The following is an 8,016-nucleotide window of genomic DNA, read 5'->3' as shown; positions in this document are numbered from 1 at the left end:
CCTGTGGCTCGTGACGATACATTGACGTGTAAAGACACAAAACGATCGGTTTGTGCAAGAAACTGAACAGTATTTATATCGGGTTTTTTTACCTCTGATTCACGCAATGTCCGAACTGTTTGAACTGTCCTGAGCACGCTCTCAACAGCAGGTGCGTGAGGCGTCTTCTTCTTCTTGCTTTACAGAAGAAGCAGAAGATCGCAGACTTATAAGTGCATTACCGCCACCTATCTCTCAAGTGGACCATTGACACTCCTAATTGAGATTGTAGATAGAGTGTCAATGATCCATTTGAGAGATAGGCAAGAAGAAGAAGAAGACGCCTCACACGCCTGCTGTTGAGAACGTGCTCAGGACAGTTCGAACAGTTCGGACATTGTGTGAATCAGAGGTAAAAAAACGATATAAATACTGTTCAGTTTCTTGCACAGACCGATCGTTTTGTGTCTTTACACATCAATGTATCGTCACGACCCGCAGGGTTTAATTTGGTTTTGTTTGTGTGTGTTTTTTTTGTTTTTTTTATTGTATGTTTTAGCCATGATTCCCATTCACCTCCATTATAAGACTGACAGTTTGTGTTAAAAATCTTAGTTTGTGTTCTACTGAAGAAACAAAGTCACCTACATCTTGGATGCCCTGGGGGTAAGCAGATAAACATCAAATTTTCATTTTTGGGTGAACTATCCCTTTAACTACAGGGAGATGCCAAATCAAATATACAGAAGAAATTACACAATGCAAATTGATACTGCCTTATCTTTAGTCACACTTTTATTCAATTTGTCTACCATTAAATATGTCCTCTGGCTAAAAGACATCCTTCCATTACAAATTTCTCCTTCCACCTATACAACCATGTTTTACGTTTGCATGATCATGCATACATTTTTATGTATTTCTTATGTTCAACCACACTGTGCTCATGCTTCCCTTTAAAATTAATGTTGTGATATTTCTGATATTATTTATGATGGAGTGACAACATCAAGGTTTTTTTTTTATTATTATTATTATTGGTCACACTCTCTGAACTAAATGTACAAAAGCTGTCAATGGCGCGATAACTTTTCAAAAGGTACTAATATGTGCACTTTAGGTACTAAAATGCACCCTTTTGTACCTTTTCTTTTTCTGAGAGTGTGACTAAATGGTTCAAACAGAGGAGCAAGCGCACAAGACAGTCTGGCCATCATATATAGTGGCAAACAATGAATTTGTTTTATAAGTAAAACAACCTGAATGGAAAAGCGCTTCGGTGCACTTTTGGCAGTAAACTACTCATTAGTATTCAGAACAAATATAAACAATTTTTCTAATCACACCAGTACTCATGAAGATACAAATTTAGTTTGATGGTGGTACTTAGACAGTTTTTACATGGATGTTAAGGGAATATAAAATTGTGTGGTCTGTTTATTGTTTATTTCTTTCTTGTGCAAACATGTCAGTTACTGTAAAATCTACATGAAGACCAATGACACAGTGATAATGTGCTTCCCTCTCTTTATAAGTATCTGTGCGACCCACTGTCACCTCTTACTGTGATTTTATCTCAGCAGTGTTCATCAGTGGCAACTAATGTAGCTTTGGATGCAAAAAAAAAAAAAAATCAACATCCAAGTACCGCTGTATCTTAAATTCAAAATGAATATTAAAAACAAATGAGAGAAAAAGAAAAAAGAAGCCACAAATGAAAGAGAAGGCTTATTCTCTGATATCTTGTATAACTCAGGCCCTTTTGTCCTTGCAGTAAACAGGGGCCAAAGTTTTGCATTCAATTTGCATTCAATTTAGATTCAGATTTGCATTATAATTTTTTTTTTGATGACCTTCCAGAACACAACATTCCACAGAATATCAGACAAGCGCATTCATTAACATTTCTTTATGCTAACACATAAGTTTCAAAATTTGAATGGCAAAGAATAACCCAACCCAGACTCATTGGAAACATGTGCCTCTGGCAACATTTCTTCAAAATGATAATACATTGTTTCTTGCATCTCTTTCAAAGTAAAATGTCCAGTGAGTGCAGCTAAAAGTGCATTCAGTTTCATCATAAACATATGAATGTGAATCTGGCAATGTTTTATTACGTTAGTTGCTGTACGTAACACGGCAGTTTAAAAATTAAATGTCTGGTGAGTGTTGCTAAAAGGTAATGCTCTATCACGATTAAAAATAATGTAACAGTGACACAATCCTACCCTAAACTAACCGATAGCATTTACAAAAGTAAACAATAAATAAAAATGCAATTTTTTAAGCAACCATGTCATTTTAGCTTGTGTCTACAAGTGTTGAGCTGTTTTATTGTAACTGCAATGCTGTACCAGGTGAGCTACTAAGCAAGTTTACTACACCAGAATAGCCTAGATGTGGAGATGGATTTGTTATGAAAACGTAAAAAAAATATTATTTTTCAAGTCATGCACGATGCTAAAAGTGTTCTGAGGTCATAACACATTTTGTGCAAGAAACTGAGAAAAAATAAGTCTTTATTCATAAATAATCTGCCCCTGTAATCAAAAAATGTTTCCAAACACTGCTCCCATCTACTATTGGTTTGTCAAAACAGATTTACTGTGTGCTTTAGGTCATTGTCATGTTGCATGGTAAACCGTCTTCCCACTGACAACTTTCTGGCAGAGGGCAAAAGATTTTCCTCAAGAATTTGACGGTATTTTTCCCAATCCATTTTTCCTTCTATCCTGACAAGTGCTCCAGTCCCTGCTGCAGAGAAACACCCCCATAACAGGACATTATCACCACTGTTTTTGGATGGTGAGCTGTATTGGATTTCCACCAGACATATTGTTTAGTGTTAAGGCCAGATAATTCAATTTTAGTCTCATCTGACCATAACACCTTTTTCAATATGGCCTCAGAATCTTCAAGGTGCTTTTTGGCAAAGCTGACTGCATGTGGCCTTTCTTGAGGAGTGGCTTTTTTCCATACAAACCACATTTGTGGAGAAATTGTGATATTGTTGTCACATGCACACAATGACTCTTTCTCATATATTCCTGTAACTTTAGAGTTGCTGTAGCCTCTTGGTCGCCTCTCTGACCAGTTTCCTCCTGGCTCTTTCATCCAGTTTGGAGCGACATCCTGATCCAGGGAGGGTCTGTGTTGCACCAAATACCTTCCACTTCTTAATAATAGACTTCACTGTTCTTCTAGGCATTGATAAAGCCTTTGATTTAGATTTTTTTTTTGGTATCCATCTCCTGACTTGTGCCTGTCCACAACTTTATCCCGGAGATCTTTTGACAGTGTCTTGCCACACATAGTTGATTGTTTGCTTCAGTTAAGGACCAAAATCAGCTCCAGGAAAGCTATTTTCATGCTGAGCTAATCAAAATTACCACAGCTGATCCCAGTTTAACATTTTTAGGAGGGGGTGATCCTTTTTCCAACTCATTGATTCTGTTTTTTATTTTATTTATTTATTTTTTTTTCTGACATGTTGGTGTTATGTCTTTCACTTGGATGTTATAAGTTGCACTTAGTAAATACAGATGAACAAATTGTGTTTGTCTTCTTTTCAGGCTGCAAAGCACATCCAGTTTGGAGCGACGTCCTGATCCAGGGAGGGTCTGTGTTGCACCAAATACCTTCCACTTCTTAATAATAGACTTCACTGTTCTTCTAGGCATTGATAAAGCCTTTGATTTAGATTTTTTTTTTGGTATCCATCTCCTGACTTGTGCCTGTCCACAACTTTATCCCGGAGATCTTTTGACAGTGTCTTGCCACACATAGTTGATTGTTTGCTTCAGTTAAGGACCAAAATCAGCTCCAGGAAAGCTATTTTCATGCTGAGCTAATCAAAATTACCACAGCTGATCCCAGTTTAACATTTTTAGGAGGGGGTGATCCTTTTTCCAACTCATTGATTCTGTTTTTTATTTTATTTATTTATTTTTTTTTCTGACATGTTGGTGTTATGTCTTTCACTTGGATGTTATAAGTTGCACTTAGTAAATACAGATGAACAAATTGTGTTTGTCTTCTTTTCAGGCTGCAAAGCAACAAAATATGATTATTTTAAAGAGGGTGATTCTTTTCTATACCCACTGTACATTTCACTTTTACTAAAGGTTCTAAATTAAGTACCCAGTTGGCTGCTTATCAGATTTTTTTCCTTTCTTTTTTTTCTTTTAGGAATGAACCGATATCTGAGCAGTTGCCATAGATGTTCATATTATGGCAGTTTTATAGCACCCAATGTAAATGTTTGAGAAAACAGATGACATATGGAGTCCTGACTGAACTACTTTGGATATCACAAATCTCAAAGGTTTCCCATTTCAGAAGTTAAAAATGATGTTCAGTACACTGCGCTGGGTGGTACTGGTGGCCTTCATCTTACTGGCCATTTGTGGAAACGTGCTGGTTTGTCTGGCTGTGGCCACCAGTCGGCGTCTGCACCAGATTAGTAGCTGTTTCATACTCTCACTGGCTGTGACAGACTTGCTGCTGGGTTTGCTGGTACTTCCGCTCTCTGCCATGCTGGAATTACGCAATGGGAGATGGCCTCTTGGGGGTGTGTTTTGCAATATCTACATCTCTCTGGATGTGATGCTTTGTAGTGCTTCAATCCTCACTCTACTGGCCATTAGTGTTGATCGTTACCTTGCCATTTCTAACCCTTTCTGCTATCCCAGGAGGGTCACACCTCGTCGGGTGGCGATCACTCTGACTGCGATCTGGACATGCTCTCTGGCTGTGTCCTTTGTGTCTATTAACCTAGGCTGGAACACACCTGACTTCAGAGTACATAACTTGGACTGGGACATGTGGGATGAAGGAGAGGAAGGCAGGACCTGCCGCTATGAATGGAATAACAATTATGTGCTGCTGAAAGCCTTTCTAATCTTCTACCTCCCTCTGCTGGTCATGTGTGGAATGTACCATCGTATATTCTGTGTTGCACGTTAAGTTTCTCCACTTAGGTAGGTCAATGACATGACAATAATTTTGGGGTAAATAAATTAAATTTAGAATAAGTTCAGGAATATATACAGTATATAATGATAACTATGATGACAGAAAATACATTTCTATTAAAAAATACTTTTTCCCTTATTTTATTATTAGTATTATATTTTTATTATTATTATTATTATTATTATTGTGCACACACTTACCCACTACATCTTATTTCATTGCATCCCTCAATATTTCTAGCTTTCTCACTGTCTCTTCATGTCCCACTTTTAGGTGCGGCGTATACGTGCAACCACTCCTTCCTTTGCGCAGGCTGCAAACGCAGTTGCCACTGCTCGGGAACACAAAGCCGCAGTGACCCTGGCCACAGTGCTTGGTGCCTTTGTCATTTGCTGGTTCCCCTATTTCACCTACTTACTTCACATGCATGGGCATGTGGGCAGAGACCCACCCAAACAAACTGACCGACTCTATTGTTCTTTGGTTGGGATACCTCAACTCTGCTCTGAATCCTATTCTTTACCCAGCCTTAAACCGGGATTTCCGTCAGGCATGCGGACAGCTGCTCTGCTGTAGACGTAGCAATCAGGGGGAACTGCCGTTTCTTCCTCCCTTTTAAATCCACATAATCGAATCTTTTGGCACCAGTAATTAAAACTCACCTCACACTGCAGTGAATACATATTACATCAAGTATGCTAATATAAAAAAAAAAGATGATTAGATGATAAGAATGGGCTGCTGGAGACTGATCAATGGCAATGAATAACAATATCAGACTCAAATGTGACTTAAAAATCCAAAATGTATCATGGGTCAAAAATACATAATAGCCTACTGTTCTGACAATGTTTAGAACATGACTTTTTATTAACCTAATGAATCTATGGCTATGCTGTTCTATGTGATACTTAAAAAGTAAGAATGTAAAACCTTTTTCAATAATTCAGTTTGAGAACGTCCTTGTTTCAAAACTTCAAGAGAACGACCTTTAACAGAAATGTGTGTGTTTTATGTGTTTTCTCCTATTACTAGTAGTCTTCCTAGGAGTTCCTAGCTAAGGGTTTTAACTTAGAATCTATTAACTCTTAGGAGCAATACACAAACGCGCAGACACACACACACACACACACACACATACATACAGACAGACAGTAAGAGAGAGCGATTTATATATATATATATATATATTACATTATATTATATTAAATTATTTTGCACATTAGAAGTTTTTACATTCATTTATATAAATTTAAACATTTTTTGAGAAGCAGCATTATATAACGTTGTAGTGTTTCACAATGTTGTCTGGGTACTTAATCAATTACATATATATATTACATTATATTATATTAAATTATTTTGCACATTAGAAGTTTTTACATTCGTTTACATACATTTAAATTTATATTTGAGAAGTAGCATTGTATAATGTTGAAGTGATTCACAATGTTGTCTGGGTACTTTATCAATCACATACATTTTCACTGCTGAAAAGTTACATGGTTTCAAAAATAGTGTTGCCCTTCTGCCTATCACTGAAAATTGAATAAAAATAGATTGTAACTGCATGGCAATAATGCACAGGAATTCATCTCAAACCTGATCAAACTAAACTTTGCAATTTAATTTATTCTGGAATGGGATTAAGTATTCTGGGTATGCCTGTACATCATTGAAGGTCACAAACATGGATGGGTTGTTAGTTTTATCTGTCACACTGTCATAAAGATGAACTCCTTTTTGGAGGAGTATGAAGACCTTTTTTTTCCTTGAGTGAAGTCACCAAAAAGCACTCTGGCAAGGTACGTGCGTTTATGTCCATTGGCATCAGGTTTAAAGTAGCCTTTGGCTGAGTAACTCGGGTCCACAGCAAAATATGTACCATTCCCATACAATGCTCCTAAAGACAGAATAAAAGTCAGTTAATCCTAAATACAAACAGGACTTTTGAATTGGAAAAGACTATGATACATGTTAGCTAGTACCATGCATGCCAGCGAAGCTGCGATTGTTTATCTGATCAGTCGTATTAGGGCCAGTTCCATGGAAGAGATGCTTTTCGTTGTTTTTGTGCTTGTTTTTAACTTCCAGCTCCTCCTTTTTGATCATGTAGTTTCTCCAAAGTGTGCTGTTCTGGACTTTTTCAATCTGTGTAGAAGACAAGAATAAACATTCAGCCTAAGCAATCATTACATCATGGTACAAAATTACAAACTTTCAACTTTACACACATTAGTTGTATAAGTTTGGGTCAAATATAAATGTAATAAGCTGCGTCCGAAATCGCATACTTCCATGCTATATAGTAGGCGAAAAACAGTATGCGAGGCGAGTAGTATGTCCGAATTCATAGTATTCGAAAAACAGTAGGCGAGAAGTACCCGGATGACCTACTACTTCCGCCCGAATTCCGTAGCATGCATACGATGGACACTTTACTATCCCATGAGGCCACGGGAGAGGAGGCGTCATATTCGAAAATGTTTTTTAGAATATGTATATTATTTATTTATTATGTTTATATTATTTATGTATATAGTGTATCTATAATATTTATTTAGGATATGTATATATTGTATGTATTCATTCTCTCTCCCTCTCTCTCTCTATTTATCCAATTGTGTATTATGTATTCATTCAAGTTTATTAATTGATTCATGTCTTTTGTTTGTCCTGTGTATTTTTATGCATTTATTTATAACAATAAATTACTTTATTTCGTTGCTCCAAATGAGCCTCTGGCATGGTGTTCACAGACATGACTTTTTATTCTGAGGTAAAATTTGCTAGCTAAATAGGTGATTGTACCTTATTTGATAAATGATTTACAAGCTGTCGACGAAGGCGTGATCTGCGAGCAGCTGACCGACGCCTCCTCTGAGCTGTTGATCCAATCAACGTTAAAACGCCGATGAAAGCGGTAAGAATAACGTGAAACTGCTGATGTTCGCGCAGTAGTGAGGGCTCTTTAAATTTTGGCGCTGTTGTGAAGACGCATGTCACGTGACAACATCAACATGGCGGATGTTGTACGTCCGAATTCCATTCATACTACTC

The 8,016-nt window shown here is 37.2% G+C and overlaps 1 long non-coding RNA gene and 1 pseudogene across 1 annotated transcript in view; both read left to right on the top strand.

Moving 5' to 3' along the window:
- The first annotated feature begins 4,329 nt into the window (after positions 1-4,329).
- Positions 4,330-5,575, top strand: LOC107688226 (histamine H2 receptor-like; annotated as a pseudogene).
- Positions 5,576-7,559: 1,984 nt separating this feature from the next.
- Positions 7,560-8,016, top strand: part of LOC107687306 (uncharacterized) — a 20,913-nt gene continuing 20,456 nt past the window's right edge. The window contains exon 1 of the long non-coding RNA XR_001634116.1: positions 7,560-7,625. This is a non-coding gene — a long non-coding RNA (uncharacterized LOC107687306). The remainder of the gene's footprint in view (positions 7,626-8,016) is intronic.

The sequence above is a fragment of the Sinocyclocheilus anshuiensis genome, unplaced genomic scaffold, assembly GCF_001515605.1.
Source record: "Sinocyclocheilus anshuiensis isolate Anshui unplaced genomic scaffold, SAMN03320099.WGS_v1.1 scaffold205, whole genome shotgun sequence".
Classification (NCBI taxonomy): Eukaryota; Metazoa; Chordata; class Actinopteri; order Cypriniformes; family Cyprinidae; genus Sinocyclocheilus; species Sinocyclocheilus anshuiensis.
The sequence above is the reverse complement of the archived record's forward strand: the minus strand, read 5'-3'. Positions and strand labels throughout refer to the sequence as shown.